Below are 17,015 nucleotides of genomic sequence, written 5' to 3'. Positions count from 1 at the left end.
CCTAATTGACTTTTACTTGTTTCACTGTAGACATTACCCTTCTATAGTCACATTATCATTCCTAAGTGCTTGTCTTTATTTGGAAAGTATTATTTCTATCTCTCGTGTAATTAATTGGTCTTAATTGGAAAGAAGTTAGATATCCTATATTCAGTTGATATTCCCTTAAATTGTAATTCTTTGATTCATGTTAACTTCCTTGTTGTTGAACTTAGTATTACGGAATCGTTGTTTCATATTATTTCTCCCTTGTTGAGTTGTTCTTATTGCGCTTAGTATTTCTCTGTTACGGTTATTCCTTGTGAGTTAGTTGTACCATCTTTTGGTGAACGGAAATACCTGAGTTGATTCTCTTGGTTTGTTCCTGTATATATTGTCGTTTGTTGTGTTGTACTTGAGACTGTGATGCACGAGGTTTCTGCCGTGCGGTTGTTGATACTGTGATGCACGAGGTTTCTGCTGTGCAATTGTGAATACTGTGATGCACGAGGTTTCTGCCGTGCGGTTGATTTTGAAGGGTTGCACGAGGTCTTTGCTGTGCTGTTGTTGTTATTGATGTTTTGCACATGCGGAGTAATAAGGCGGGATATGTTATATGCTTATATGTGGGTTGCGCATGTGGCGGAATAAGGAGGGAACATTGTGATGCACGTGTGGCGAAATAAGGCGGTACCTATTATCTTATTATTTGCACACGTGGCGAAATAAGGTGGGCTATGTCAGGGGATGATTGTATAGAATTGTGACGGCCTGTGGAGGCATTCCTGTTTGTTTAATAATGTGATTGTGGGTTGCTTACCGGTATCAACTTTATCGCTTGGAAGTTGTGAGGAAACATCGTACGTGCGGTCCGTTCTCCTTTTTTTATGTTTTCTAATTGGTAGAATTCTTGTTAAAAACACTTGCACAAGCATACACGTAGCCGAACACTTCTAATAGAGATGAATTCCTACTGATTTTTGCTAAGGGTGGAGGTACGCCCTCGTTATCCACTATATTTGGAAGAGTGGCCCTAGTTAGCCAGTTAGTTTTCAGCATGACCATTTTGAATTGCCGAAAACTCCATTGAACAATCAATTTGAATTGCCACCTTGTCCGTTACACTGAACTCCCTTGCGGTTTTTCCATTTTCTAAATTACAATCTCAAGATGTTTAGGAAATAAGTGCTATTAATTCTTCATCTAAAGTAAAAAGAAATAAAAAACAAATACATAATTTTATGTACATAATTTGAAAAAAAATTCAAATTCATATAGTCGTAAGAAATAAGCACTATGTATTTGTGTTTCCTATATGCATGTACTTAGTGTATGAAGAGACCTTCACTGATTCAGCAAATTCGTTAAGAACTTATGAAATATATGTACTATTAGAAAAATAATTTGGTANGTTGTCTTATTACGTTTTTTGTTTTATAATTTATTACGTTTGAGCTTAAGTTTTGTAAGAATATATATATATATATATATATAGATTAATTAAAAACTTGGGAGAAGTAAATACATTTTGCTGATGGAGTGATAAAGAATAAGCAAATTTGGGGAAACAAATATAATGTATATATGATAAAAATATACAATAAAATAATATATAGTATATATAATATAAAATAATACATTGTCAAAGAAACTTGGGCAGAGCAATATGTTTTCTATGAATATCGGCCCCTACACAGATATATTACCTTGATACAGAAAGGGGATATACGTGAGAATCATGGAGAAATCACGTAGAAAGGGGATATGCGTTATGAGACCATGGAGTATTTTTTATTTGAGAGATTGGGGAAAATTGATAGTAATAAATACGTGAGAATCAGAAAGACATATTTTAATTGAGAAAGAATATCAAGGGGAGATTTTAGGAATTAAAAAGGTGTATATAATTTAATTAAAAAGTGCTGATTTTAAAATAAGTTGTACTAAAAGTAATTTTATTAAAGCAGTTATAGAAAATATAAATAAGTCTATATAGAGTTGTATTCTATGTAAATTCATCATTAAGGCTTTCCGGATAAAAATAAATTAGGTATTTAGCTCATCTCAGGCCAAAAAGTGCTGAAAGTTTTTTATATTTTCTAGTGATGTATAAAACAATAAAAAATAGTATGATTTTTTTATATATTTTCAATTGACATATAAAGCTAAACTCCTAGAAAAGCAGGGGACGTAAAGTAAAAGTGCTAACTTGACTAATATTATCTAGTAATAGGCCCTTATACAAATCTATTTCTTCCATCGTGCCCTATGCAAAATATAAAAAATGGCAAGTGGCAGTTTGCAACTCCATTGAACAATCATTTTGAATTGCCACCTTGTCCGTTACACTGAACTCCCTTGCGGTTTTTCCATTTTCTAAATTACAATCTCAAGATGTTTAGGAAATAAGTGCTATTAATTCTTCATCTAAAGTAAAAAGAACTAAAAAACAAATACATAATTTGAAATAAAATTCAAATTCATATAGTCGTAAGAAATAAGCACTACGTATTTGTGTTTCCTATATGCATGTACTTAGTGTATGAAGAGACCTTCACTGATTCAACAAATTCGTTAAGAATTTATGAAATATATGTACTATTAGAAAAATAATTTGGTAACTCAAAAAGAGATATTCAAAATGTTGTCTAGGTTCATTCTTGTTATATTATATTAAAGGATCTTTATTATACTATTTTTTGAATATATTTAATGTGTGTGAATAGCTTTGAATATAATATTTTATTAGCTTTAAATGGCTATTATTGTTTATTATGGCTATCAAAATCAATTAGTTTCTTGAATCTAACCATTTGATAACGTTCCATGCTTAATGGTCCTTTAATTTAAACATGTAACGTTTCTTGGCTTTGGTTTGTAACGTATTCTTCTTGACAATTGTAACACCCCGTAAATTCGGCTTAGGTATGAATGAGTTAAAGGAGTAGTAANAAGTGACCAAAACATGAGCATCATAGCTAATATGGAGTCCCTTGACTTGATTGCTATAGATTAGAGTTCAAAGGGTTGACAAACGTTGTATTACGCTCAAGAGCAGGAAGTTAAGGTATGTGAGGCAAACTCTCTATGTTTGGGAATGTTAGTGATTCTCCTTACACTATGTTTCTTTTACCACGTTATCAATTGCCTCAGAAATATAGTAAAACCTAGTTCCTTGAATAGTTGCAGAACTTCTATTCTCCAGCTTCATAACTCGTTCATGACTTTCATTCTGAACGTTGTGAGCTTAGTTCGTATTCAATATAGACTTGGGATTAATGTCCCTGAGTCTCAGTATTGCTTAATCAGCATGTCATAAACAGTTGAAGTTTCAGTGTTCATAATTAGTTCAAGAATAGTTGTCTCTGTCTAGTTCTATTCGGTATTTCAGTATTATGTAACTCAGTGTGATTCAGCATTCAAGTATCATGTAACTCAGTATGGTTCAGTATTTCAGCATCATGTATTTCAGTATGAAACTCAATTCCTGAATGTTGAACACCTGTATTTGGGCATGAGGCCGCAGTTTATGCTTTATGCATCTTTGGGCCTGAGGCCGCAGTTTATGCTTTATGCATCTTTGGGCCTGAGGCCGCAGCTATGTATACGTATACTTGGGCCCGAGGCCGCAGTTGTGCACATATATATATATATATTGGGCCTGAGGCCGCAGTTTATTTATTCAAATAAACAGGTTATTCATCATTCAGAAGAGGAAGTATTCATATCCTTACTTCCTTTCAGTTCAATTATTAGTTACCATTTCAGTTATCAGTTACCAGTTATTAGTTCAGTTATCAGTTATCAGTTCAGTTATCAGTTATCAGTCCAGTTATCAGTTATCAGTTATCATTTTAGTTACCAGTTATCAGCTATCATTTCAGCTTCTATTTCAATAGTATCATTTCAGTACCAATTATCAATTCTCAGTTATCAGCTTAGTTTCAGATTTAGCATTTATAATTCTTTCTTTCAGTTGCTTTACATACCAGTGCAATTTAAATGTACTGACGTCCCTTTGCCCGGGGGCTGCATCTCACGATGCAGGTAATGATTTACAGGTTGATGATTCAGAGCGCTAGGATTCTCATACCAGCTGTTTGGTGATCCCCGGTTCTTTCGAGGCATTATCATTACTTTACGGTATTTCAGTATTTACAGGCAGTCAGTGTTTTCAGTACTTCATTAGAGGCTTCATAGACTAGAGTAATAGTTAGACAGAGTCTCAGGCTTTTCATGTTAAGCTATGTTGGCTGCAAATATGTTTCAGAATTGTATTAGTATTTCCGCACTTTGATTTTATCATCTAGACTTTTAGTATATCACCATGTGTTAATTTATCTTCCGCATTCAGTATGTTAGGATATCACATGTTTATTCAGCCAGTCAGTTGGTTCGCTCGGTCACATGTAGTCAGGAATCGAGCGTCGTGTTACGTCCAGGCCCAGGTTCGGGGCGTGACAAAGCTTGGTATCAGAGCACTAGGTTCAAGAGTCCTAGGGAGTCTATGAAGCCGTGTCTAGTGGAGTTTCCTTTATATGTGTGTGCCGGCCACACATATAAATGGTTAACTACCAAGACATCCAGGATTGTCTCATTTCTTTCTACTCTAGATCGTTCCATGAAGCTTAGAGCAATAATTAACCTTCTCTTCCTATCGAATTCCAAACGTATTGGATGCCCAAGTGACGCGCAGGAGAAACCTAAGGTCCTAGAGAGGATAATTGCCTAATGGGGGTATAATTATGGAGTACAGGTTGGTAAACATGAGATTTGAGAGGATGTTAAAAGTGGGATGCAATGGATATGTTAAAAGTGGGATGCAATGGATAGTATTACAGATTTGAGCATAACCTTATCAGAAAGTACAAAAGCAGTTATCATGTCTTACGATTAGCAATTTACCTCAGTTACCAGTTATACAGTCTTTCAGTTAGCAAGTTTATGGTTATTCAGTACGCCAAATATTCAGTTTTATGTTTACCAAATATCCTATTTTTAGTGTATCAAAATTTCTGGTGACTTATGAGTATACAGTAATGCATATGGATTCTCAAAGAAAATGTAAGTAAGAGTGATTATAGCGAAACCTTCGCATATTTTAGATCTGGATTAAGACCAAAACTCACCGGTGGCGCGGGAAGTGATGTATCAGATGATGGTATACTTTGAAGGATAAATTTGTGCATGGCAGTGTATTCGTATGTGTTTTACCTCCTAGAACAACTTCATTTAATTTTTGCAAATGGAGCCACAAGTTGGATGATGATAGTTCTGATGTCGCACCCTAACATTGGTCACTATAGTTTTGGACAGAAAAGAGCCTAAGGGTAAAATATCTAGGAATCCGAAACGTTTGTTATTACCAAAGATGCGATTTCATACAACTCATGCAAATGACTAGAAGATATGATGTATGCAATGAGAACTAAGAGCAGCCAATAGTGAATTTCAGGGAATGATTTTAAGTTGGCTAGATTTATTCAAATCAGAACTAGAAGTACCACATTAGCAAGCTACTATAAGAAGCAGTTATTGATGTAAGATAAAAGATATGGCAGTTCCCCCTTAAGTTATATGACTAAGTGATTACCGCAGATGTTTATAGTATGATATAATTTTGTATTATATAGAAAGTTTGGGGTTAGATATTCTAATTTTGTTTAAGACAAATGAATTCCCTAAGTGTGATCCATGCACATAGTTTAGAAAAAAAAAGGATAGTGTGCGGCCATAGAATAGGGTCGGATGATGAGGGAAGTTCGAAATAGCCTTATTCCTCACTTTAGTTATCCAAAGTAGAACAAGAAAACATGATTCTAGTAGGTGTTTAGTAAAAGAATAATAAATAAGTTTTGAGTTGATACAGTGAATCAACATTTTTCAGCAGAGCTAGTAGAGGTACAATTTGATCTACTTAGTAAAGTTAACAACAGTGAGTGGGTAATAGTTTGAAACACCGAACGCATGTCAGAACTCGAATATTTTAAGTTAAACCCGAATTACAGTGGCAGTGGGAAAAAAATCAGATAGCAGTGAGAGAGCAAGCTATAGAAGAATAGCCTTTAGGAATTATCGAAATGTGGTTTCTTCAAGACTGACAGTGTGAGCAGAGTTAAATTATTAAGATTGTGTATGATAGTTGTGAATACATTAACTTTTCGTTATGTGAATAATTTAGTTTTTTCTAGCTTAGAAGTAAGTGGAAGATGAGTCATCATTGACGTAGAATGCAAAGAATTGCAAAAAAATAAGGAAAGTTATTTGGATCCCCCCCCCCCCAAAAAAAAAAGAATTCCCAAGTATAAGACCTTCGGTCTAAGGGGTGATGTGAAAACCATCAATAAGACCTTTCGTCAGGCTTAAGTGGATTGGGGTGACGTGGAATCACCCGCGGATATATGTTGGAAGTGGCACTCAGTGACTTGAAGACTTCAGGTGTGTTCTCTATGCTCGTTCGAGGACGAACGGATGTTTAAGTGTAGGAGGATGTAACGACCCGACCGGTCGTTTTTAGAATTCACGCCCCGATCCCCTATTAACTGCTTCCTCTAAGTTCATTTCTGCTATTTTGGTTTGCTGGGACGTTCGGTGTTGAGTTTCGGAGAGTTTTGAAGTTTCCTGTCCGATAGTGAGTTTTTGATCCGAGGGCCGGAATGAGAGCTTAAGTGTTGAAAAGTGGTCCCTAAATGAGAGCTTAAGTGTTGAAAAGTGGTCCGTAGTCAAAACTGTGTGAAGACGGCCTCGAAATGGAAATCTGACGGTTCCGTTAGCTCCGTTAGGTGATTTCGGGGTTGGGTGCGTGTTCGGAATGTATTTTGGAGGTTCCTAGCTAATTTAGGCTTGAAATGCCGAAGTTTGAATTTTTGAAGTTTTCGGTCCGATAGTGAGTTTTTGATCCGAGGGCCGGAATGGAATTCCGGAAGTTTCAGTAGCTCCGTCATGCCATTTGGGACGTGTGTGCAAAATTTCAGGTCATTCGGACGTGTTTTGGTTAGGTTTTTGATTGAAAGCGTGTTTTGATGAAATTTGGAGTTCTTAGGCTCAAATCCTTGTTTAATTCGAGTTTCCGGCGTCGTTTTAGGTGGTTTAAGGATTGGTACAAGTTTGAATGGTGTTANATTATTCTGTTGGGAGGTTCTATGAGTGATAGCCGTGTCTATCGTCCGTTCCTAGCTGTTGTCGAGAGTTATGAGGCTAGTAGTAAATTCATGTTGTCTGTTTCGGTAGGTTTGATGTGATCTCTGAGTATTCTTGGTTACGAGCTGTGATTTCTATGCTCCACCGGTGTGGGAGCCAGCCTGTGTTGTAATTATAGACGAAATTGATCTAGTGAGAGTCTCTAGATGGGTTGATGTGTTCCCTACTTGTGATTCAGTAATGAGGGCGGGACCCTCGTGATTTCAGGTGATTTGATATGTTGAGACCGGGTGGTGTACTGCGGTGAGAAGTTATACCAGTATAAGATCATTGTGAGTCTTTTATATGCTTCCATTCTTCCTTGTTAGATGTTTTGTAGATTTGTGTTTTAGAAGAATTTGTGCTAGTTCGACTTGTTTGATAGTCCCCTTATGTGTTTTCCCTTCCCATATTTATTCATTTTGTTCTATGTTTCTTGAGTTTTAGCTTGTGGGGTGTGTACCTATTGGTGTTGGCTGAGAATTGGTTATTCGGGTGTTTTGTCATGCGGTTTTCGTGGTTATTGTATCATCGCCAGTGTTGTGGAGGTTTGAAAAGAGTTCCTGTTGAATATGAGGCTTATGGCCGGTACGAATTTGATCTCAGGCAAGTATTGCTATCAGAAATGATATTGTGGGCCTATGGGTGATGTGTCATGTTGTGTGGTTGTACCTTGTGTGTGTTGGCTTGTATTGAAATAGCTGGTTGAGACTGATGCCGGACATGGATTTAGGATCGGGTCTTTTGGAAACAGATGGAAGGTGAGAATTCTGGCTTGAAGGCCTATCGGTATTGCTAGAAAGGTTAAATTTCAGTTGAGATGGTGTCGTCAGGCTTAAGTGGATTGGGGTGACGTGGGATCACCCGCGGATATATGTTGGAAGTGTGCACTCAGTGACTTGAAGACTTCAGGTGTGTTCTCTATGCTCGTTCGAGGACGAACGAATGTTTAAGTGTGGGAGGATGTAACAACCCGACCGGTCGTTTTTAGAATTCACGCCCGATCCCCTATTAACTGCTTCCTCTAAGTTCATTTCTGCTATTTTGGTTTGCTGGGACTTTCGGTGTTGAGTTTCGGAGAGTTTTGGGGCACTTAGTCCCTAAATGAGAGCTTAAGTAATGAAAAGTGGTCCGTAGTCAGAACTATGTGAAGACGGCCTCGGAATGGAAATCCGACGGTTCCGTTAGCTCCGTTAGGTGATTTCGGGGTTGGGTGCGTGTTCGGAATGTATTTTGGAGGTTCCTAGCTAATTTAGGCATGAAATGCCGAAGTTTGAATTTTTGAAGTTTCCGGTCCGATAGTGAGTTTTTGATCCGAGGGCCGGAATGGAATTCCGGAAGTATCAGTAGCTCCGTCATGCCATTTGGGACATGTGTGCAAAATTTTAGGTCATTCGGACGTGTTTTGGTTAGGTTTTTGATCGAAAGTGTGTTTTGATGAAATTTGGAGTTCTTAGGCTCAAATCCTTGTTTAATTCGAGTTTCCGGCATCGTTTTAGGTGGTTTAAGGATTGGTACAAGTTTGAATGGTGTTATAGGATAGGTCCGTAGGTTTGGTTGAGGTCCCGGGGGCCTCGGGTGTGTTTCGGATGGGCTACGGGTCAATTCCCCTTGCTTTTGAACTGTTGTTGCTGCTTCTGGTACTCTTTCTTCGCGTTCGCGATATGGCCTTCGCGTTCGCGAAGGCTTATCTTGGCCACCTGGGAAATCCTTCTTCGCGTTCGCGTTTAGAGCCTCGCGTTCGCGAAGCTCTGCCTCTCCCTTCACCGCGTTCGCGTCTACCATCCCGCGTTCGCGAAGTTATGCTGTCTCACCCTTCGCGTTCGCGTACAGATTCACGTGTTAGCGAAGAGCAGTCCTAGGGCTTTCAAATTCTTCTTCTTCGCGTTCGCGGACGCGTTGTCGCGTTCGCGATGAGTAACTGAACACCTTCACTTTTCCTTCTTCGCGAACGCGATGCTTCTTCCGCGTTCGCGATGACCAATTTTCTAGGCAGACAGATTAAATTCCAATTTCGAGGGTTTCACTATTGTTATCACATTTTTGACTTCTAGAGCTCGGTTCTTGGCGATTTTTCAAGGGATTTTCACCTGGGCGACTTGGGTAAGTGCTTCTCACTCGATTTAGACCAATTTCCATGAATCTCCTCTTAATTTCCTCCTTTAATTTCAGATTTTTAATGAAAAATGGGTAGAACTTCATAGACCGAATTATTGAGTTTTGAGGGGGTGTTTGACCTCCGATTTGGGAGATTTTTATATGGTTAGACTCGTGAGAGGACGAGGGTTCTGAAAATGTAAAAATTATCCGATTCCGAGATGTTGGCCTGAGGGGCGTTTGGTCATTTTGCCTAATTTCACGCTTTAGCCTTGAATTAAATAGTAGAATCAGTTGCTTGAGATGTTATTTACAATGTGTGATTTAATTGAATAGATTTGGGCCATTTGGAGTCGAGTACTCGTGGCAAGAACGTGGTTGCTACTTGATTTTAGCCGGTTCGAGGTAAGTATCTTGCCTAACCTTGTGTGGGGGACTTCCCCTTAGGATTTGAGTCTTCCTTGTTGATTGTATTCCTTGTACGCGAGGTGACGAGTGCGTGTTCGGATTTATTTGTGGAAAATTGCCCCTTTTAGGCTCTTAGATCCTTGTAATCACCGAATATAAAGTTGTTCTTGATACGATTGAGTTCCCTGTTATTAGCTTCACCTTTACATGTCTTACTTGGAAATTATTTGCCCCTTTTTGGCTTATTCTTGTTGCCTAATTGACTTTTACTTGTTTCACTGTAGACATTACCCTTCTATAGTCACATTATCATTCCTAAGTGCTTGTCTTTATTTGGAAAGCATTATTTCTATCTCTCGTGTAATTAATTGGTCTTAATTGAAGAAGTTAGATTTCCTTATATTCAGTTGATATTCCCTTAAAATTGTAATTCTTTGATTCATTGTTAACTTCCCTTGTTGTTGAACTTAGTATTACGGAATCGTTTGTTTCATATATATTTCTCCCTTGTTGAGTTGTTCTTATTGCGCTTAAGTAATTTCTCTTGTATACGGATTTCCTTGTGAGTTAGTTGTACCTCTTTTGTTGAACGGAAATACCTGAGTATGATTCTCTTTGGTTTGTCCTGTATATATTCGTTGTTTGTTGTGTGTACTTGAGACTGTGATAGACAGGTATTTCTCGTGCGGTTGTTATACTGTGATGCACGAGGTTTCTGCTGTGCAATTGTGAATACTGTGATGCACGAGGTTTCTGCCGTGCGGTTGATTTGAAGGTGCACGAGTCTTTGCTGTTGCTGTTGTTGTTATTGATGTTTTGCACATGCGGAGTAATAAGGCGGGATATGTTATATGCTTATATGTGGGTTGCGCATTGGCGGAATAGGAGGGAACATTGTGATGCACGCTGTGGCGAAATAAGGCGGTACCTATTATCTTATTATTTGCACACGTGGCGAAATAAGGTGGGCTATGTCAGGGGATGATTGTTTATAGAATTTGTGACGGCCTGTGGAGGCATTCCTGTTTTGTTTACATAATGTGATTGTGGGTTGCTTACCGGTATCAACTTTATCGCTTGGAAGTTGTGAGGAAACATCGTACGTGCGGTCCTTCTCCTTTTTTTATGTTTTCTAATTGGTAGAATTCTTGTTAAAAACACTTTGCACAAGCATACACGTAGCCGAACACTTCTTAATAGAGATGAATTTCCTACTGATTTTTGCTAAGGGTGGAGGTACGCCCTCGTTATCCAGCTATATTTGAAGAGGGCCCTAGTTAGCCAGTTAGTTTTCAGCATTGACCATTTTTGAATTGCCGAAAAACTCATTGAACAATCAATTTGAATTGCCACCTTGTCCGTTACCACTGAACTCCCTTGCGGTTTTTCCATTTTCTAAATTACAATCTCAAATGTTTAGGGAAATAAGTGCTATTAATTCTTCATCTAAAGTAAAAAGAAATAAAAAACAAATACATAATTTTATGTACATAATTTGAAAAAAAATTCAAATTATATAGTCGTAAGAAAATAAGCACTATGTATTTGTGTTTCCTATATGCATGTACTTAGTGTGATGAAGAGACCTTCACTGATTCAGCAAATTCGTTAAGAACTTATGAAATATATGTACTATTAGAAAATAATAATTGTAAACTCAAAAAGAGATATTCAAAATGTTGTCTTAGGTTCATTCTTGTTTATATTATATTAAAGGATCTTTATTATACTATTTTTTGAATATATTTAATGTGTGTGAATAGCTTTGAATATAATATTTTATTAGCTTAAATGGCTATTATTGTTTATTATTGGCTATCAAAATCAATTAGTTTCTTGAATCTAACCATTTGATAACGTTCCATGCTTAATGGCCTTTAATTTAAACATGTAACGGTTTCTTGGCTTTGGTTTGTAAACGATTCTTTCTTGACAATTGTAACACCCCGTAACATTCGACTTAAGGTATGAATGAGTTAAAGGAAGTATAAGGTTATATTTTGGACATGTGAAGTCCCATCGGATGATTATGGTAAATAGTTATTTCAAAAATCAAGATGAAAGTGAGGTGCATAAGATTTGGACAAAATCGACTAAGTTTGCAGAACGTCTGTCTTCCAGCAGGGTTTAGTGAAAATGTGTAAGGAATTTGGAAAAACTCAAAGCCTGAAAGTTGCAGGAATTTGAAATAGCTTTCCAACGAAATATTATGGTGCCCGAACAGATCTCTGTGCAAAAATTTATGCGCATTTTACAGAATTAGTATGCGATATGCGCGCCCTGAGCGCGCCCTAGCGCGGCCGCGCTTCTTTTGAGGCAGTGTACTGCCGTTTGCATGGTCAGTAGCGCGGTCAGAGTCTACAGTGCGTGGGGCGCTCGTGGGGGGTCGTTTTAAAGCCCTACTTGTTCCCCACAGCTCCAAAACATAAAAACTTGCTCTATAAAGGGGAACTCTCAAAAACCTAACCTTTAAGGGTCCTTCCACCACCAAGGTAAGTTTTAAAGGTGATTCTAAGTTAATTTAGATTTTTCAAATCTTATTAACATGGGTAAACCCTCCATTATCATTAGATATTCGATTGAGGGGGGAAAAAAAAAAAACATTTCATTTTTTGGTTTTGGGAAAGGAAAAAAGGGGGGAAAAACCCTAGAACTCGAATTCAAAGGGTTTGAACTTCAAAAAGGTAATGTCCTCACCCTCTAATTGATTCTAGCATTGGTTTAATGATTTTAAACCCTAGTTCATGAGATATGAGTTGATGGGTTTGATAGAAAAGCATGAACGATTATAAGTTTGGGGTGTTGATTGTTGATAATTGGTTAAGGGTGTTGTTTACTTTATGGGTGACAAAGAATAATGTTGATTATAACCATTTGAGACTTTAGAATTTATCTAGGGACAAGAGAATGGGTTATTGGGTGTAGAGACACCATTAATAAGGACTATGAAACTTTATTCTCACCAAGTGTTTGATAAGATACTTAAGTGACCAAAACATGAGCATCATAGCTAATATGGAGTCCCTTTGACTTGTATTGCTATAGATTAGAGTTCAAAGGGTTGACAAACGTTGTATTACGCTCAAGAGCAGGAAGTTAAGGTATGTGAGGCAAACTCTCTATGTTTGGGAATGTTAGTGATTCTCCTTACACTATGTTTCTTTTACCACGTTATCAATTGCCTCAGAAATATAGTAAAACCTAGTTCCTTGAATAGTTGCAGAACTTCTATTCTCCAGCTTCATAACTCGTTCATGACTTTCATTCTGAACGTTGTGAGCTCAGTTCGTATTCAATATAGACTTGGGATTAATGTCCCTGAGTCTCAGTATTGCTTAATCAGCATGTCATAAACAGTTGAAGTTTCAGTGTTCATAATTAGTTCAAGAATACTTGTCTCAGTCTAGTCCTATTCGGTATTTTAGTATTATGTAACTCAGTGTGATTCAGCATTCAAGTATCGTGCAACTCAGTATGGTTCAGTATTTCAGCATCATGTATTTCAGTATGATTCTCAGTTCCTGAATGTTGAACACCTGTATTTGGGCATGAGGCCGCAGTTTATGCTGTATGCATCTTTGGGCCTAAGGCCGCAATTTATGCTTTATGCATCTTTGGGCCTGAGGCCGTAGTTATGTACATATACTTGGGCCCGAGGCCGCAGTTGTGCACATATATATCTATATATATATATACATAGATATATATTGGGCCTGAGGTCGCAGTTTATTTATTCAGATAAACATGTTGTTCATCATTCAGAAGAGGAAGTATTCATATCCTTACTTCCTTTCAGTTCAATTATTAGTTACCATTTCAGTTATCGGTTATCATATTAGTTACCAGTTATCAGTTCAGTTATCAGTTTTCAGTCCAGTTATCAGTTATCATTTTAGTTACCAGTTATCAGCTATCATTTCAGTTTCTATTTCAATAGTATCATTTCGGTACCAATTATCAATTCTCAGTTATCAGCTTTGTTTCACTTTCAGCATTTATAATTCTTTCTTTCAGTTGCTTTACGTGCCAGTGCAATTCAAATGTACTGACGTCCCTTTTGCCCGGGGCCTGCATCTCACGATGCAGGTAATGATTTACAGGTTGATGATTCAGAGCGCTAGGATTCTCGTACCAGCTGTTTGGTGATCCCCGGTTCTTTTTGGGCATTATCATTACTTTATGATCTTTCAGTATTTACAGGCAGTCAGTATTTTCAGTATTTCATTAGAGGCTTCATAGACTAGAGTAACAGTTAGACAGAGTCTCAGGCTTTTCATGTTAAGCTATGTTGGCTGCAAATATATTTCAGAATTGTATTAGTATTTTCGCACTTTGATTTATATCATCCAGACTTTTAGTATATCAGCATGTGTTAATTTATCTTCCGCATTCAGTATGTTATGATATCACATGTTGATTTAGCCAACCAGTTGGTTCGCTCGGTCACATGTAGTCAGGCACCAAGTCTCGTGTTACGTCCAGGCCCAGGTTCGGGGCGTGACAACAATCATATGTCCACTTTGGACTATATATATGTATATTGTGTTCAATTTAAAGAAAGATGTGAAAGATTGGAAAAAGCAAACACTTTTCTTCTCAATTTCTTTTTATTGTGCTGGGTTGTCTTTGATTAATCTTTGTTGTTTCTGCACCTAGTTATACTAAAAGAGCTTGTTGAATCTTGGGGAATACGCCTATATTATTCATCTCGGTGTGGACGAAATATCCTTAAGGACAGTGTCCTTGACACGCCTCAAGCTAAATATTATTCTCCATAATCCAATTTTTTTACAACAATCTTAAGGATATTTTCACATATTTTTAATTATGGAGAATCAAATTTGATGTGTCCAAATTATTGTTCTGATTTGGAAAATGAGACCTACACTTCAAGTTTGCAGAATAGTCTTATGGAGAATATCACTTATGGAATTTCGATAAACTTTAAAGACATACGGTAATATCTTCCACTTGGTATGTTTTGCATAACATTATATCTAAGTGTCAGGTATGCATAATTGAAATAATATGTAACTCTTCAATATTTATTCTTTCATACTTATTCTCGTGAGAACATAATAGGCAGATAAATTTGACGTCAGAATGATACATATAACGTCCTTCCTATTTTAGATGTGTTTATAGTTGTACATTATTTGTTGATGTGAATTTGTATTTATAATTTTGTATGTGCATTTTGCATAGTGAAAGATACTGCACTAATTTTGTTGTTCTCTTGATCTAGAGTGTTTTAAATATTCTCTTTTAACATCTTGAAGAGGCAATATGATATTAGTTATTTCGGTAGTTGTGGAATTTCCTGATATGTCAAAAGAAAAATTTGTTTATGTTGCTCAATCAAGAGAATAAATTGTATTTACATTTATATACTATTTAAAAAGTTGGTGACCTTTTGTCATGAATTTGATATCTATGGACATACATATTTTCTAATTTGGAGATAAATATTTTGGGTGAAGCTATATTATTAGTTTGTTATTTATAAAATGGAACTCCTTATGAGTTGTAAAAAGATTATCTTCTTAATAGTCTGAAATTTTTGAAAGTGTGAGGGTCGAGAATGTATTGCCAACGGTTATGTAGCCTGATCATTAAAGGGAATAATGAGAAAAAATATTTATTATAATTATTGTAAAAAAGCCTTACAAAATTGAGATTTGTTGTGGAAAAAAAATATATCAATAGATAAAAAAATTTGTTGTATATTTGGCTCTGAAAAGTTATTTCATTACGCATCTCTTAGTCATTTGGGTGATGAAGAAATCGTTGAATTATGATCTGTTTCCTATTGATTTGAGATATTTCTGTAGATGTTCAAGTGCTTCTATATTTTAGAAAATTTTATTTTGGTGCTTGACTATGGAAGATACATAAAGAAAATAAATTCTCATGTGTTGAAAGATGTTTCAAAAGGCACTTGTACAAAAGTCAAGTTTTATTGTATTTGAGATGATTTTATGCCTTACTTGAGAAATACTATGAGTTAGTATTTTGTATGTGAATTTTCTATTGTATTAGAAGGATGCAATGATGATATTGAATCTTTGATTCAGATGATAAAAAGATCACTTGTCACGACCCGGATTTTCCACCCTCGGGAGTCGTGATGGCGCCTACTAATAGGAGCTAGGAAAGCCAACTTAATTTACTTCTTTTAGCAATTATCGTCCATTTAATGAAAACAAAGCATAATATGATAAAGCGGAAGTCTCAAATATAATTAACTGAAGGAAATGCAGAAGTTTAACAAAATCCTCTACCCAAGACTGGTGTCACAATACTCACGATCGTCTAGAGAATACTAAATACAAGGTTTGAATGAAACATAACACTTTCTGCTTCGGTACAAATGATAACAAACTGAATAAGGTAGAAAGGGACTCCGGGCTTGCGGACGTCAGCAAGGCTACCTCGAATGTCCCTGGACTGAAAGCTCGCTCCCAGAATGCTACTGCTACTCAAATGCTGCTCCAACACCTGGATCTGTGCAAAAAGATGCACAGAGTGTAGTATCAGCACAACCGACTGATCACGCCCAACTCTAGTCCTAAAAAGGATAAGTGGTCGCTGCAAATATAATCCGGTCTAAAAGTCTGGAGTCGAATCCCACAGAGAACTAAGGCTTAGCTGTATCTGTTTAATATCACCAAGAAGACAAGATTGAAAATAAATAAACAGCTGAAAACTAACTATGCTTGAATTGTAAACAATTAGAATAAATGTCTAAGGTAATGGTTTCCCCCGTTGTTGATTTCCTTGGTTGTATGTTTCTTATAGTGTTGACTTAGTTGCCCTTATCAATCATGAACTATCCAGCTATCATAGATCTCTCTCAAGCAATTATGATAATTTACTAGACGCACCCTCTCAAGCTACGCTAGCTAGATTCGCATTACAGTTCACTTAGATCGCATCCGAGGTATCGTTATCTCTAATCCAACCTCTAAACCCTCGGTTATGACTCTCGCCTATACTCCGGGAGTGATGTTGTTCAAACAACTACCTAAATATGCACTCTCTCTCAAGCAGATACATAATAAATAGGAACGGCTAATTGAGGATCCTTCCAATTAACCACAATCAAAACGTACTTGAACAAATAGAGATAAACAACCAATTCAATACTATATTAATATAACAACCAAATCATCCCCAACGGGTTTTACCAAAACCCTAGATTAAGGTTTTTAGCTACTCATGACAATGGGTAAATCAAATACTAAAAAATTCATAATCATGAATTGCAAGAGAATAAAGAAGAAAAGAAATAAAGATGTTTTAGGTGATCTCTCACAATTGTTTTTCTTGCCAAAGTACTCTCTAATAATGTT

The sequence above is a fragment of the Nicotiana attenuata genome, unplaced genomic scaffold (assembly GCF_001879085.1).
Source record: "Nicotiana attenuata strain UT unplaced genomic scaffold, NIATTr2, whole genome shotgun sequence".
Lineage (NCBI taxonomy): Eukaryota > Viridiplantae > Streptophyta > Magnoliopsida > Solanales > Solanaceae > Nicotiana > Nicotiana attenuata.
Note: the sequence above shows the minus strand (reverse complement) of the source record.